General features: G+C 32.6%; 1 protein-coding gene and 1 long non-coding RNA gene across 7 annotated transcripts in view; one reads left to right on the top strand and one right to left on the bottom strand.

Moving 5' to 3' along the window:
- The window catches only part of LOC142328852 (RNA-binding protein Raly), a 938200-nt gene that overhangs the window by 521705 nt on the left and 399073 nt on the right, over positions 1-17422 (top strand). The window lies entirely within an intron of this gene.
- LOC142328853 (uncharacterized) overlaps positions 1-17422 on the bottom strand; it is a 343892-nt gene that overhangs the window by 164172 nt on the left and 162298 nt on the right. The gene's annotated exons all lie outside the window — the stretch shown is intronic.

Raw genomic sequence — 17422 nt, 5'->3', positions numbered from 1 at the left:
ATTCGCAATGTAGTTATAAATTTTATTGTAATACAAATAGGAAACTGAGATGTACATCATTTTTCAACATAGTCCCCTTCCATTTCAACGCACTTAGTTCATCGTTGCACAAGCTTCCCGATGCCCTCATAAAAGAAGGTATTCGGTTAAGCTGCGAGCCAAGGATGTACCGCTTCTTTCACAGTTTCGTCCACCCCTTAATGCCTTTGAGTGGACCAAACAAGTGGTAATCAGAAGGGGCAAGATCAGGACTATACGGAGGACTAGCCGGTAATTCAAAGTTGAGTTTCTGGAGCGTTTCACCAGTGTGGGCAGCAGTATGTGAACGGGCATTGTCGTGCAACAGCACAACACCTATCGACAGCAGTCCTCTGCGTTTGCTTCGAATTGCAGGCTTCAGCTTGGCAGTAAGCATCTCACTTTAACGCGCACTGTTGATTGTCGTACCCCTTTCCTTACAATGTTCCAGTACTGGGCCTTGTGAGTCCCAAAAAACCGTAAGCGTCAGTTTTCTTGCGGACGGTTGGGTCTTGAATTTCTTTTTGCAGGGCGAATTTGGATGTTTCTATTCCATACTGCCGTTTACTCTCCTGCTCGTAATGATGGATCCGTGTTTCGTCACCGGTGATTATTCTGTCTAAGAAGATGTCCCGTTCGTACCATGCGATTCAAATGTTTTTGGGAGATGTCCAAGCGCGTTTGTTTATCCGGCTGTGTGAGTTGTTTTGGGACCCATCTTGTACTGATTTTATGAAACCCAAGTCTGTTGTGGATGATTTCGTAGGCAGATCCGAGACTAATTTGCAGACGATGTGCTACTTCATCGATAGTTACTCGTGTGTCTAAGAAAACCATGTCACGAACACTCTCAATGTTTTCCTCATTTGTGGCGGTAAACGGTCGTCCGGCTCCTTCGTCGTGCGTAACACTTGTGCGACTATTTTTGAATTTTTCAATCCATTCGTAGACACTCCGTTGCGACAACATACTGTTCCCGTACCGTACCGAAAGTCTTCGATGATTATTCTACTCGTGAAAATAAAGGAAAAATTTTATATAAACATACGTTCTAAAATGCTTCGTTTGCGAGTTACGGATCGTGAAAGATTTCGCTGGGGTTACAGCTAACCATTAAAATAAGGTTGTACTGAAATATTTAGGACGTTAATTAAGGGATAAAATTAGTGATTTCTTATGATTTTGACCTAACAAATAAATAAAATAGGTCCCAGAATCGCATCTGCAGTAGATTTTGAGAAATATAGGGTAAAAACCAATAAACTGGGGGTAATAAACTTGTTTTTTTTATGTTTGACGTACAATAACTTTGTTATATGGGTAATGAACACGTAAAACCTTTAAACAAACCTTGTAGTGAATTTAATTTTGAACAAAACCGTGAGATAAGTTGAATTTTTAAGCAGCCAGATAATAGGAACGGTGCAAACTGCGAATCGGCTGTTGTTTAAGTGTCCTCCAAACCATCGAGTGTGAAATTCCGATCCGCTTAGAAAGATATCGTGTACTGACGCCTGGACTGCGCTGAACTGCATCGACAATAATTTCGTCAACAGCATTGTACTGGGCAGTTCGTTCGTAGCTAGTTTGAATGCGAGGTAGTGAACCTTGTACATATAGTTAGTACCCCGAATATTGCGAAAAGTATCCCTAATTATTTTGGGATCTGGAATCCTGCGATTTGGAATACGTATTTCATATTCTACTGTAGCAGATGTTGAAGTACCATTACCCAAAACCAAAATAATTACCGCGTCAGTGTATTCCTCCGTTGTAAATAAGTACGACATTACTTATTACGTCGCTAACGACATCACAGTTGACAGTATCCGGTATATTTAATGCAACCTACAGAATGATTTAAACGGTAATACAGTATTGCGCATTGTTAATTAGCTGTTATTATTTTCTTGCCGACTTTGAAATAATAATTTTTCAAATAATTTATTGTATTTCTATCGTTAATAAAAATAATATTATCTAAATAATATTTTTATTTTACAATTGTTGTGTAATTTCCATTTTTAAAATATTTTTTAACAGCAATTTTTAACAATAAATTTAGGTTTTATAAATTTTTCATCAACAAAAAATCGAATTTGGTTTTTTTTTACATATTAAATAAGTACTTTACTGACAAATGTAGCAATGTCCTGTTTCTAAATAAAATACGAATTTTTCTAACTTTTCTTTTTTTTATTCAACTTATCGTACATAATTTTGTTCAGAATTGTTTAATAGTGTCACGTGTTTATTATCCATTTATCAAAGTTATTGTAAGTCAGATATAAAAACAGGAACCTTTACCTCAATTTATTGGTTTTCACCCCAAATTTCTCAAAAAAAACTAGTGTAGATACGGTTATGGGGACCTATTTTATTCAACTTTTCCGCGAAAAACCATCCATAAGAAATTATTAATTCTGCCCCTTAATTAACGTCCTAAACATTTCAGTACGATCTCATTTCACCAGGGTTGCTGAAATCCGAGCGAAATATTTTCACTAGCCCTAAATCGCAAAGGAAGAATTTTAGGACATGCTTATAATTTTATCCCATTATTTTCACGGGTAGAATAAGTTAAGAAAGTCCCGGGAGAACTTCCTGATACCACTATACATATATATATATATATATGTTTGCTTGCCTGGATCATTAAGTGTAATTAAAACTTTATAATAAAAAATTGAACTTTATACGGAAAGTTGACAAAAAAACCACGCATACCCGCACACACATACTCTATAAAAAAATGTAAACTATATAAATGAATGATATTTACAGTTTTAACTGATTATAAAAGAAGTTATTATGCTACCTGTAATTATCATTTTTCTGTCTATTTATCATCATTTATCAATGATAATTTATCATTTATCTTATTCCGATTTAATGGAACGCTCTTTTACCGGATGTTGAGGACTCTAGCTGAGGACGAACATAATTTCTCGACACAGATAAATGTAACTAAATATAGTTCTTTCATGAAAGAAAAATAAACCGATCATTCTGTCATTTGTCACATAGCAACACCTTTAACTTTTCGATTGCCTGTACTGTGATCAAAACTGTACTCTGGAAACCCTGATTGACATTTTGTTTACTTACTTTTCCAGATAAATGAAATGTAATTTTACCGAATAAAGAAATTCTATTAATATAATCATCATCCTCCAAATAATCAAGCGCGGTAATCGCAAAATTCTTAACAAGCAATCATACTTCCTTGTATGAACAAGAAACTCGTGTACCGGTGATCGCGTAGACTTACAACATTCGTGTTGACTTGCAAACTGTGAGCAAATGACTTTGCACAGTTCAACATCATCTTCAGACATACGTTTTTTTTAAACCTTATTAAACACCCCCAAAGTGACCGGTCCTCGCCGTTAGGCTTTAACACAATCACTTCGGAGTGTCGTGGCTGTCGTCTGTCCCCCTGTCTCGCCCTCTCCTAGGGCTTCCCATCGGGGTCCCGCTAGCTTCATCAAGATGCAGTAGCCATCCCTTCTGGACGACCCCTGGACCCCTCAACTAGTGGGCTGCCCTTCTCTGCCCTACTCTAGGTTGCTGTACCCGCATTGCGCGGGTCCAGCAAACCGCCCCGTCCCCCCTCTCGCACCTGAGGGTCCCAAATGCATCATCGGACCACCCCGACTAACCCTCATTCTTGCATATGAAGGAGCCAGAGTGACCTCTGCATCCAGACTGCCTCCCTGGCCCTACACGGCGACCACGATTCCCCCCCCCCCTTTTTTATCTCCAATGTAGTTCTGGCGTATTAACACGTATGTCACTCCTCCACCCGTAAGCTACACCATGTTCCATTCTTCTTGCGCTCATCACACAACAGTACACACTACAGCTAATAAACCAATAGCATCACGGTTCACAATACATCAGATAATACACAATATACCATAATTAGTACATGATACAAATTAATACATAATAATATCAAATAAAACAAATAATGCATCATAATAATAATAATACATCAACAATACGTAATATTTCAGATAATACATCAATATAATACAAAAAATACTAATACACAATATGCTTATACACAATTATACCCAATATAACAATACAACTAACTCGGACTGTAAGCTGGTACGATGGCGCCCTCTGCCAGGCCTTGTACCACACACATCGCCAGCTCACCGCGCTTACCCGAACAGTTAACAAGAAAAAGTGCACGTTTAGTCATACGTTAAATTCCATTAAATTCCCACATCATATGGGCAGGTTCACAATGCATCAGATAATACATAATATACCATAATTCGTACATGATAAAAGTAATACATAATAATATCAAATACAACAAATAATACATCATAATAATAACAATATTAATACATCAATAATACATCAACCTAATACACAATATACTTATGCACAATGTAACAGTAGAAACTAAATCAGACTGTGAGCTGGTACAATGTTGCCCTCTTCCAGGCCTTTTACCACTCACATCGCCAGCTCACGGCGCTCATCCTAACAGTTAACAAGAAAAAATACACGTTTAGTTATACATCAAATTCCATTAAATTCTCACCTCCTCTGGGCAGATTCACAATACATCAGATACTACATAATATACCATAATCCGTACATGATACAAAGTAATACATAATAGTATCAAATACAACAAATAATACATCATAATAATAACAATACGAATACATCAATTATACATAATAATACAAATAAGACATCAATATAATACACGATATACCATCACATCAGAATATTACATCATGTTGATTCATATCAACCGATGAGATTACAATTACAGACTGACGAAACATAACAAATACCAAAAATAATAAATTACACAGAAGAAAAAATATACTACTATCTAAGTCCAGTTACGAGAAGCACCCTCTGGCCCATCTCCTGGCGCCCAGCATGATTGGTCACCTCCCACGTAGCGCCTCTTCCACCCGTCGCTGCTCCTCAGACTTGTCCCGTATTATCCGTCTCACCAGAGATTCCACAGCACCCCACTCTCGCCTTCCCCGGAGCATACATACTTGGCTGCCCGTATTCTTTCTGGAGTTCAACACTTCACGTTCTCAAACTTTCCAGATATTGTATGAATTAGGCCGTGAGGTACTGTGATCTATAATACCGCGTTCTAAACTTAGTACCACTGTATACGATTTCATTTCTACGAACCACTCAACATACAGCGCCTTCTACTGTGCATTTATGGCTACTACCGAGTGAAATAAGTATAACTTTTGTTTTAGCTACAAGGCGGCGCCGCGTATCATTTCCCCTTTACCGAGAAGGTCAGCAGCTAAATTTCTTTAAGACTACTCTTAAATAAATTAGCCTGTAACATCTACGATTTATATTTAAATTGTTATTAATATTTAGAATTGTAAAAGATCTTTTACAGACAATCTATATAAATATGTTTAGTTGGAATTAAGCGTGTACAGAATTTCAGTTTCTGGTTTTATTAGCGAGAGAAAAGCATTTTGTCCGATCGGTCATATTAGATAGTAAATATTACGTATTACCTTAGACGTTAAAATATTTAAAATTACGGATTTACACGAGACAAAGCGATAGATTTATTAACAGTCAAATAAATAAAATAAAATGTATTTCAACTTTATAATTGAAGTTTTTGTCGTATGTAAATTTACTAACTTTTATAGTACGCAATAGCACGGAAATACATTTTTCATTAAATAAAGAGAATATCTCGGGGCATTTTGTACAAAACACAAAGCAAAGTTTTATCTTTGTAATCCTAATTTACAGTATAATATATCTAAAATAATCGTACGTACTGTTCAACTTTACAAAAAATTTGAGCAAATAAAATTAACATTTATTACTAACTTATTAGTTTTAGAAGACAGAACAACGTAATAAGAAAAACGAAAAAAAATATACTACGTGAAATGTATTTAGGTCAGTTCATAAGAAAACAAGTACATTGCTGAAGCATATAATGGAGATTAAAAAAAAAAAAAATATTAAATGTTAAGGACTTATTGCTAAAGTAGATTATAAATCGCTTTATTAACAAGTTCTGGTCAACGGAAAATTTCGCTCTGATTTTTATTTCGCAGGTAAAACTACGCTAAGTTAAATTACAAGCTAAAATTCCAACAAAATAACTTGCTCGCTTTTTTATCAAGCTAGTAAGTATTTACACTACGTATATTTTTTTATTACATTACATAGATTACACATTATTTATTATACATGGATTTATTTACACTATGTATTTACTCAGTGCTTATTCTCAGTATTTACAAAAAATTTAATTGATCTTTTTATCTCATTACTTTAATAAGAGAACACCTTTTTATTTGCTCCTGATCATCGGGAAAACTACTGGACCAAACGTTATGAAATTGTAATTATACCTTTCTTATGAATCCGGGATGTTTACCACAGTTCAAATCTCATCGATCTCACTACAATATAAATCGCAAATAAAAAATATATAAATGAATAATCTATAGCTTCATTTAATAAATTTAATGTCATTGTGTATATCGATTGTCATTGTCCATATCAATCACCAAATCACTGTATACGTCAGTATCTCCGGAAAGTTACTTAATTTTAATAAATTTAATGCGATTCTGTAATCTGGCGGCGACCCGCAAGAACTCATCTTCACGCGAGTAAAGTAGCACTCTTTAAATTTTACATCCTGAACTAAGAAATTTCTCAGAGAAGCCGTACATGTAATCTGCATCGATTCGATTTTCAATTTGGTATTAGTAGTTTCAAAATATCTACTCGGAGAGGTCACAGGTATGAAGAAGAATTTCCGGAATTACAAGAATTTATGATCGAAGAGAAATCATCCATGAAAAGCAACCTTTACGCTCGGCTTAAATCGAGTTTAGCCTTTGAGAAATTCGTTCTAAGTTGTGAACAGCGATAACTCTTGACAGCAAGAGCCCACATATAATTATTTTAAAATATTTACAATTTTTGAAATTCTATACTCACAGCGCGAGGGATATGTATGGTAGTAATTTATAATTAATGATTTTTATCGTAAATCAAATAGAGTAATATTAATTTGTAAGAAAATGAAATGAAAAAAAATTGATTTGTAAAAGCCCCTTATTGTTTTTAGTAATGGGTATATAATATATATTATATGTTTATGCGCTATCATAACACTGCTGAATAAGCACTGTAATAATCCATTAGTTGAACGGAAATTTTATGATTGCATTTATTGTTGTTTAATGGATGATGTTTATTCGATTTTTATTTAAACTAATTAAGTAAAACGTTATTGAATTTATTGAAAAAAGTAAAGAATTTTTAAAATTATTTCCAGCTCATAAGCTAAAATTTTTCTGGTTACTTAGTTTTACTTAGAACAATTTAGATTCGAAGTTACAGTATAAGTTGAAAAGATAAAGATGCTACGATTTGCTGATGATATAGTAATTCTAGCAGAGAGTAAAAAGGATTTAGAAGAAACAATGAACGGCATAGATGAAGTCCTACGCAAGAACTATCGCGTGAAAATAAACAAGAACAAAGTAATGAAATGTAGTAGAAATAACAAAGAATGTGAAAATAGGAGGAGAAAAAATTATGGAGGTAGAAGAATTTTGTTATTTGGGAAAAAAAATTACTACAGATTGACGAAGCAGGAGTGATATAAAATGCCGAATAAAGCCTTCAGTCAGAAATATAATTTGTTTACATGAAAAATAATTTAAATATCAGGAAAAGATTTTTGAAAGTGTATGTTTGGAATGTAGCTTTATATGGAAGTGAAAATTGGACGATCGGAGTATCTGAGAAGAAAAGATTAGAAGCTTTTTAAATTCGGTGCTATAGGAGAATGTTAAAAATCAGACGGGTGGATAAAGTGACAAATGAAGAGGTGGTGCGGCAAATAGATGAAGAAAGAAGCATTTGGAAAAATATAGTTAAAAGAAGATATAGACTTATAGGCCACATATTAAGGCATCCTGGAATAGTCGCTTTAATATTGGAGGGACAGGTAGAAGGAAAAAATTCTGCAGGCAGGCAACGTTTGGAATATGTAAAACAAATTGTTAGGGATGTAGGATGTAGGGGGTATACAAAAATGAAACGACTAGCCCTAGATAGGGAATCTTGGAGAGCTGCTTCAAACCAGTCAAATGACTGACAACAAAAAAGAAAGTTTTACTTGTGAGTTACTAGCAATTTGTATTATTTTATTTATGGATAAACTATTTTTGTTTTCTTTAAAAATACTTTTCATTACACTTAAATTTATAAATAGTTTAAAATAAATGTAGTTGTTTGTATGTTTAAATGTAACATAAACTTTTCGTATGCCAAAGTTCTTCAATCGAATAGATTTATTAATGGAAAAGTCTTGGTAAATGTATTCCATTACGAAAAAATTTCAAAATCTGTTTCTATTCGTTCAGTTCAAAATCATCTTGTAACCGACTCAATAAGTTCAGTTTCCTTCCAAACATGTTTTTTTTTTATTTCTATACTATCCGACGTAGTTGTAAACATCCAAGTTTAATTTACAGTTCTGAATAAACGAATTTTAAGTCGGGTATAAAATATATGGTAAACTTAATCCCTAATCTTTATTAGAATTTTAATCATAAAATTATGTTTAATCTACGAAATAATCGGAAGATAATAAGTAAAAATTGTAAAAAAATTAATAGGGAAGAAAATCAGCAAAAAATATAAGAAAGGCTAAAGAAAACAATTTTTAAAATCCTATTACAAATTCCAGATGGTAAAGACGAGTATGGGAAAATGAATTTTTTTCTAAGATACCGGAAAATATACTTGGCAAACGTATTCTAGTCAAGAACAATATTTTCCGTCAGATTTAAGCTTTTTCTAGGACAATTATACTACTCGGATCAAAGTTAAAAAAAATATTTAACCTTAAACATTCTATTATATTTTTATAGAACGTATCTTTCTACGAATATAAATTTATTTAATAAATAGATAAAAACAGATAAGCAAATATATCTGTCGAGTGAAAACGACGAAAGAATAAAAGATGATAAAACAAACAAAAAATACAAACAGACAAAATGTACATAACATTTTTAAAAAACAAGTATACGCTTTTTGAACAAACTTAATCGTTTTTTCAAGCTCTATCAACAATAAATATTTTCAACTGCTTTTAGAAAAGTATTTCGCTGAAATGAGTTTGTTCACAAAGATTTCAATCGTTTTCGGTAAACTCTCTTTAATATAAGTTATAATGTAAAGATCTGCACTTCTCTTTATAATGTTACAAAATCATGAATATTAAAATACTTTTATCACTTTTGAACGGAAGTATATGATAGATATTTTTCTAGTTTACTTTTTTTCTAGTAAATATTTATTAATAAAAAGAATAAAATATTCCATCAATATATCACCGTAAATTATTACGCTTATAATAAATTCCCAAACTAAGTGTAATTACAGCGAAAAGAAAAAAGTAAAATTAGAAGTTCAAAAATTACGGGAACAATTTTATTATTTTAAAAATTCATAAATTTTTTAAATTAAATAATCGTAAATGTAAAATTAAACTTTTCTAAAATCGAAATCGTTATGATTTTGTACGAAAGCATTTCTTTTTTTTACGCAAGTGAAAATCATTTACGGTAGACTATTTAAAAAAAAAAGAATTATTATATATATTAGAGGCGTTTATCTTCACAGAGTCGTAAGATATTGTCCTACTCTGCGAAACTCTACACCGATCGAAATTCCCTTGTCTTAGGGGTTACTGTATGCGTATATACGACTGTCCATCCAGAAGCGCGTGGTCACAGCGATGCTTATTAGGAATACGATAAGATATCATCGCTTACCGAATTTCAGCAATAATCGCACCCAAGCGACCTCAATTGAAATTTTAGACTGGCACTGGTCTCTCAAATTATTACCGGTTTACTGACTAGCATATGATTTCGAGTGAATTATTCTGAGTTTCTGTAGCACTGGGCCTGGTTTAAGGGTAGAAACTAGATCGCTAAACATGTTTATTAGTTATCACGACTTACAACAACCCGAGGTAGAGTTTTAAGGGGTTGCAATACGAACATGCAGCTCGATTTGATCTTCGGATTATAACCGAAAAATCGGAAATCGGATCTGAATAAGGTGTTTCATCTGCATAGAAATTCTGTAAGGATTAGCTACGATTCAAAGTCTGATCGTTCACCGATCCTACCCGCTATAAGCCCGATGATATTTAGGAAGAAAAAACCCCCGATTTTACACAATAACAGGACAGACTGGGAGTCTTACCGCAGTTGAATCGAGGATGAACCGGTCACACTGATCGAATTAAAATGTTTGGCTGATATAAACTATCCGACTAATCTTTTCTAAACTATCTTTTCATCTAGGAAGGTGCTAAAGTCGACTGCTGAGAAGGCGAATTTCACATACAGCATCTGAATTTGACTTGATTACCCGCAAAATGATCCCTATCCTCCCATCTATGGCCGTAATTTATAACGATATTTGAGGTCGAAGGTTCTAAGATTTGAGTTATTGTAAAGGCAGTTGGTTTTTTCATGAATTTGAATGCTAAATTGTGATTACCGGTGTTCTTTGGTGATCGGGTTTCAAGGAACCAGACGTCTCAGGAGTGGTGACATAAGTCTGTTCAAGATTACGTGTCTGCAGCAATCGGTAGCGGTAATTGCAGTTGCTAATCTAAAACACACACACACACACACACACACACACACACACACACCCGGCAGCAGCTGAAAAACTGATCACAGAAAACAAATATTATGTAGCTTTATATGATTGAAATAGAATAGCTAAGAAAAACTTATTGAATTAAATAAATTCTTTTTGATACGATTACTACCTTAAACTATTTAAAATATAAACTAAACTAATAAATCCCGTTCATTTCTTTACAAAGTTAAATAATTGTATTGTCTTTTCAGGCCAATTTGTGTCTTGTGATACAATAATATAGAACACAAGTTTTTTTTTTTATCTGAATGAATAAACTTTTTGTAACTGCTTAGGCACGTGTACGCAGAGCCGTAATAATAATAATAATAATCTATAAGAATAGTAAAACAATAAAAAAAAAAAAAACTGAAACATAGACAGATGCGTAGACAGAAATGAGTGCAGCGTAGTACCGCAGTTTTCCCTCTCGGTATACTCGAACATAGAAGGGGAACATAGAAGGACCTGGGAAATGGAGCAGATATCCAAGCAGCTCTCAAGCCAAGGAAGTAATTGATCCCCGAGGAAGAAATTCTGTAGAAGGGGGAATAGAAAGAGAAAAAAGAGGGATGAAACAGATAGATAGAAGATAGAGGAAAAGAGTATTGCGTGTGAGTGACAAAGCTGAAGAATACGTGAGAAAAAAGTCACAAAAAATCTTAACCCCTCATAAAACAGTAGTAGATTTACCGTTGTTTTTTTTCCACATTTCTAATGATTTATACCCGAGGTTGAATACGATCGAATTTTTTAAGTTACAGTTGTATTAAAGAAATATATTTTCATCGCAGAAAATAACATGACTTTAAAATAAATATAATTAACAATATAATGTTAACAAAATAAATGTACATATAATTAGTTAAATTAGTAATACTAGCGTATTTAACTAAAAATGTTTATAAAAAAAAAAAGATTTATTCATCAATGACAAAATTAGACATTATAATAGAGTAATTAAACCTTTATTCATTATAGAATTGAAACAACTGAATTCAATAATTTAGAAAAAAACTTAGCTAAGCGGCGTCCACTGGCCGGTTCGCGGCCAACATTTTTGCATATTTCTGACTTTTTTTTTTTTGTCTTCAGTCATTTGACTGGTTTGATGCAGCTCTCCAAGATTCCCTATCTAGTGCTAGTCGTTTCATTTCAGTATACCCTCTACATCCTACATCCCCAACAATTTGTTTTTCATACTCCAAACGTGGCCTGCCTACACAATTTTTCCCTTCTACCTGTCCTTCCAATATAAAAGCGACTATTCCAGGATGCCTTAGTATGTGGCCTATAAGTCTGTCTCTTCTTTTAACTATATTTTTCCAAACGCTTCTTTCTTCATCTATTTGCCGCAATACCTCTTCATTTGTCACTTTATCCACCCGTCTGATTTTTAACATTCTGCTATAGCACCGCATTTCAAAAGCTTCTAATCTTTTCTTCTCAGATACTCCGATCGTCCAAGTTTCACTTCCATATAAAGCGACACTCCAAACATACACTTTCAAAAATCTTTTCCTGAGATTTAAATTAATTTTTGATGTAAACAAATTATATTTCTTACTGAAGGCTCGTTTAGCTTGTGCTATTCGGCATTTTATATCGCTCCTGCTTCGTCCATCTTTAGTAATTTTACTTCCCAAATAACAAAATTCTTCTACCTCCATAATCTTTTCTCCTCCTATTTTCACACTCAGCGGTCCATCTTTGTTATTTCTACTACATTTCATTACTTTTGTTTTGTTCTTGTTTATTTTCATGCGATAGTTTTTGCGTAGGACTTCATCTATGCCGTTCATTGTTTCTTCTAAATCATTTTTACTCTCGGCTAGAATTACTATATCATCAGCAAATCGTAGCATCTTTATCTTTTCACCTTGTACTGTTACTCCGAATCTAAATTGTTCTTTAACATCATTAACTGCTAGTTCCGTGTAAAGATTAAAAAGTAACGGAGATAGGGAACATCCTTGTCGGACTCCCTTTCTTATTAGGGCTTCTTTCTTATGTTCTTATTTCTGACTATATTATTACAATATAGGGAGAAATATGAGAAAAAGAAAAGCAAAACAAAAACCAGATGTTTTTCTTTTTTGTTTATATTTCGACTCACAGTCGAGAAAAAATCTTGTGTGATGCCTCATTAGGTATGACTTGATTCTCAGACTGTTTTAAGCTATTGTCCGCCCCAGTAGATAAATTAGATCTCGAATTATTGCAATTTTCGTGTTTCAGCATTATTAAAAATAGAAAAGAGAGTATTTACAAAAACATACGGATCTGAGAAGAATAAAAATATAAATTGAGATCTCTGTCGCAGTAAGTGCGTCAGAAGAGCGGATATCCGGTTTTGATTAAGAAAAAAAGGATTTTGTACGCCTGTAATAATTTTTGAAAATAATTTGGTTTTCGGTGGTTTTTATATTTTATGTTATGTTAGTATTATGTATTCTTTTATAATACTGTCGGTTACTGTTTATCGTTCCAGTAAATACATTATACTTGTAAATTTCTGGTTTTTTTTCCTACTTTTCACATAGTTGTGACTGTATCGAATTACTTAACGCTGCCAGCAAAAAGGACGCTGTACTTACAAAAAAGAAAAGCTTCAAATCGACTCAGAACGACTAAAACTTCAGAACTGATATTTTTGAAACCAACCCCTTCCCTTCATACCGTATCATAATTTGGATTATTGCAAAACTAAAGTAGGCCTACTCTTGGGAAAAATAGCTCACAACTGCCGGTGCTCGCAAAAATCTGATCTGTGCTAAAATCTGAACAAAAACCGCGTTTTTTTGTTCTAACTCTGGTTTCTGTGAACCGATTCGCTTGAAAATCAATCTATTCCCAATAGGTATCCCATAATAAATTTGCTAAGAATGCGTCTGGCAGAGCGGACGAAATAATTTTATATATACAAACTTACGAATATAAACATTGCAGAATCGTGTTCAAAGTCTCCAAAACGTAAAGAACAGTTGGTCCCGTTCCCCTCGAACCCTCTTAGAAAATCTGATTGTACGCGTAGGGATTTCTATAAACTCTTAGGAAATCCGCTAATAAAGAAATTTATCATAAAATATCAACACGCTAAAAACAGGTTGTAGAAAAAGAATAATAGAGTTCTCGGCCGTATAACGAAAATAAATGAATCTACACTAAACACAAAATCGCTAGAATTTGGAAATACAAATACCATCAAGGTTATATCAAACAAATATAAACAGAAATACAAAAATTCAGTCTAATTCAGTAAAGTTTCTCAAATAGAGATGAGTTTCGAAAGTTCTTGTACAATTTGAACACACCTATGGAACAGATAAATCCGAGCTGTAGGAAACGGACTGAAGAATCAAACAGATGAAGAAATTATGAAAAGAAAGAAAGAAAAACGACTAAAAAGTAATACTTGCGTGATCGTTTGATGGTCTAGTCACGATTATTTATATATAAAATACTTTTTTTTTAACAATTTTAAAAAAACTTTTAAAATATTTTACTGAAAAGATGAATGTATAATATTATTAAAAAAAAAAAATGATCTAAAAAAATAAGAAACAAACTAATTTTAATTTTATGAAAAGAGATATTATTTTTTGCATGATCTAATCGACCGTTTATTCAAATTCAAATTAATATTTATATATATAAAACAGAATGTCTTGATTGATTGACTGATTCAAAAAGCAGAGCTCAAACCGCATAATTTAGTCAGCAGAATTTTGGAGGGTACATCGTTTTTACAACGTAAGGACCTACTAAGTAAGAACCCGCTGAAAAACTACGTCTTTAAAGGGGTAGCCAAAATCTTTTAAATAAAATGTCTGTATCTCATGAACCGAAGTTATTACAGTCGTGAAAATTGATAAATAGACTCCTCTTTAAATACGAATTTACATCTGTTATACGATTAAAAAATAATTCCAATTTGGTAGTGGAGAGAAGAGTAGGAGGGAAAAATCTTTTAATAAATATTCTATATTCAGGGACCAAAGGTGTTGTTACAATCATGAAAATTAGTATATAGAACTTTTTAAAACAAATTTTTCACCATTTTTCAAAAACTATATTTTGGGAGCGGCAAAGAAGGAACCAATGTTTTTCATGAAACTACAAAAAGCCGAAAGTGTTACCATCGTGAAGACGCGTTAAAATTTTTTTTTGAAAGCAAAAAAGCACACGTTTCACCATTTTCAAACATATTATGTGGGTGGTGAAGGTGACAGACCGACATTTTGTACGCAAATTCTAAATCTGAAAAATATGTGCTGTACATACACTTCTAGGAGACGATTCCAGTACAATTTTCCTATTGTTTAGTTATTTAAATTTGATACGAAATACTGTTATTTAATCGCTCAACTTCTGTTTGCGTGAACATGATTTTTAATTAAGCGGTAGTGAGGTGGTGTCCCCTTTTGGTGGTAGTAATGGCATCCATCTCGGTCATCATCGTCTAACTAAGGAATTAGAAAATTTTTAAGCACGTCCAGATACAGGACACCATTTACGGTTGCCTTCTGGAAGAAGAACGGGCCGTTCTGTGTGGAAGAAGAACAACCTATCTCGATGAAGGTTTGGTGCCAAGAGGAAACTGTACGCCGATTAGGAGGCTCCCTATCGTACACTCTGCGAAAATTACATTGAACTGCAGTTGCTACTGCAAATAGTGAAATAAAAACACATAGCGAACACATTCCACACAAGTAAATGTATCTACTTTTAACAACGCCGGTGTCCAAACGCAGTATTAATGAACTATCTGAGTCGAAAAACGATGTGTTTTTCTATGAAATGAGATCTCAACCGAATATGTAAGTTATTTCAATAAATCTTTATAGACTATTAAAGTTGTTACCCGGTACTGATATTGTTTTATTGCAACCTACCGCGATCTATTGATTGTATTGTCTGTATAATTTTTATAATAAAGTGAAAAAATATAAAAAGGCTGATTAGCCCAATATTTTTGAGTTAAATCTCAGAATTATTGAGATAATTTTTTTTAAAGCCATAAACAAAATAATGGTCTTTAAAATATTCCGACCGTACAAATTTTATTATATATAATTTTACTTCAAAAATTATCAGCTTTCCTTAAATTATATGTCACAAAACCAGCCAACAAAAAATTAACAGTAATATACATATATATAAATCTCAAATTAAAAGAAAAATATCGCATGTATCTAAACGTATTTAATGTGCTCCAAGTTTAACTTATAAAGTTAATGATCTAATTTATAAAATTATAACAGCTGGCAACTTTCTTATTTTAATTTCTAAGTTAAAGATTGTAAAAAATTAACGTTTATTTTTAATCTAAAAATATTTTTATTACAGACAATTTTATATATAATTTTTTTTTTTTAATAAATGTCAGCACTATATAGGCAATATAAAGAGACAACGTCGATCTCGTTTGTACTCGAAACCGCGAAAACTGCTGAACCAATCATTGCAAAATTTTAATTGTACCTTTCCCCGGAATATTTACCGCAGTTCAAACCTCCCCAATTTCACAACTATGTAAATCATAAATACTATAAATAAATATTATATAAATCATAAACTCGATCATTTTCTATTTCATTATAGATTTCTTTAGACAGCTATAGCGTGATTTACTAAATTTAATGCCTTTGGTTATAAAAGATCAATCTGTATAATTAACGTGTAATATACGTAAAAAAAAATTAGTTTCATAATAAAATTAAATTTCGACTATTTACATATTTAACTACTGAAAAGTTATTAATCCAAATTAATCTATTATATCGGGAATGTTGTGAATAACGATAACTCTTTGAAAGCTGCAATAGTTTTCTAAAAACTATCTTCAAACTTTGAAGTTTTATAAGCAAATGTAGCGGGCGAGTCTAATTCAGTGCCACTTATAAGGAATCACCTTTAATTGGATTTAAAGCCCCGTATTACTGATACGCTTAAGGAATTGCAGTTTGTAGGGAGAGCGTGCGCCATTTAAGATGATGAACATGGTACGAGTATATTGCAACATTTTTCTCATAAAAATAAATAAAAACGATGAAATCTGTAATATTTTTTGTTGGATAATTAATTCACCACTTAAACTCCGAAGCTTGTACACGGTAATATGAAATGGAAATTTGTAGCGTATAAAAAATGCCACGCCTAACCAGAATTCGAACTCGGAATCTCCAGATAAAATTCCGAGACGCTACCATTCTGTCACGGAGATCGACAAATATTTCTGTGTTAAAGAAATAAGATATTTTTACTTTACCATTCTCAGTTTAATTATTACTGCAGTACGAAGAGAAAGGTCATTTTTCTGAGAAAATCAACTTTAAAAGTTTACAAAATGAAAACTACCTAGTTAAAGGTTTTTTGATCACGTGAAATTGTTTATAAAATCATCTTTTATAAAATAGCGAAAGTTTACCGAATGAGGGTTTTTAATAATGAAATAAAATTCCGGAAACCTTGATGCAGATTTGTAAAATAATTACGAATTACGTATATGATTTTTTCAAAATGTAATACCTATGTATTTATTAATAACGGTGTATTACTTCTTTCTGATTTCTTAAAAATATTTGTCAGTAATTTCTTTTCTTTTAGTAACTTCTGAAAATAATAATCTCTTAAAAAAAAAAATAATTCACATCATCTTTTCTAC

Source organism: Lycorma delicatula, chromosome 8 (assembly GCF_047948215.1).
Source record: "Lycorma delicatula isolate Av1 chromosome 8, ASM4794821v1, whole genome shotgun sequence".
NCBI classification, from domain to species: Eukaryota; Metazoa; Arthropoda; class Insecta; order Hemiptera; family Fulgoridae; genus Lycorma; species Lycorma delicatula.
Note: the sequence above shows the minus strand (reverse complement) of the source record. Positions and strands in the feature narration are given on the sequence as shown.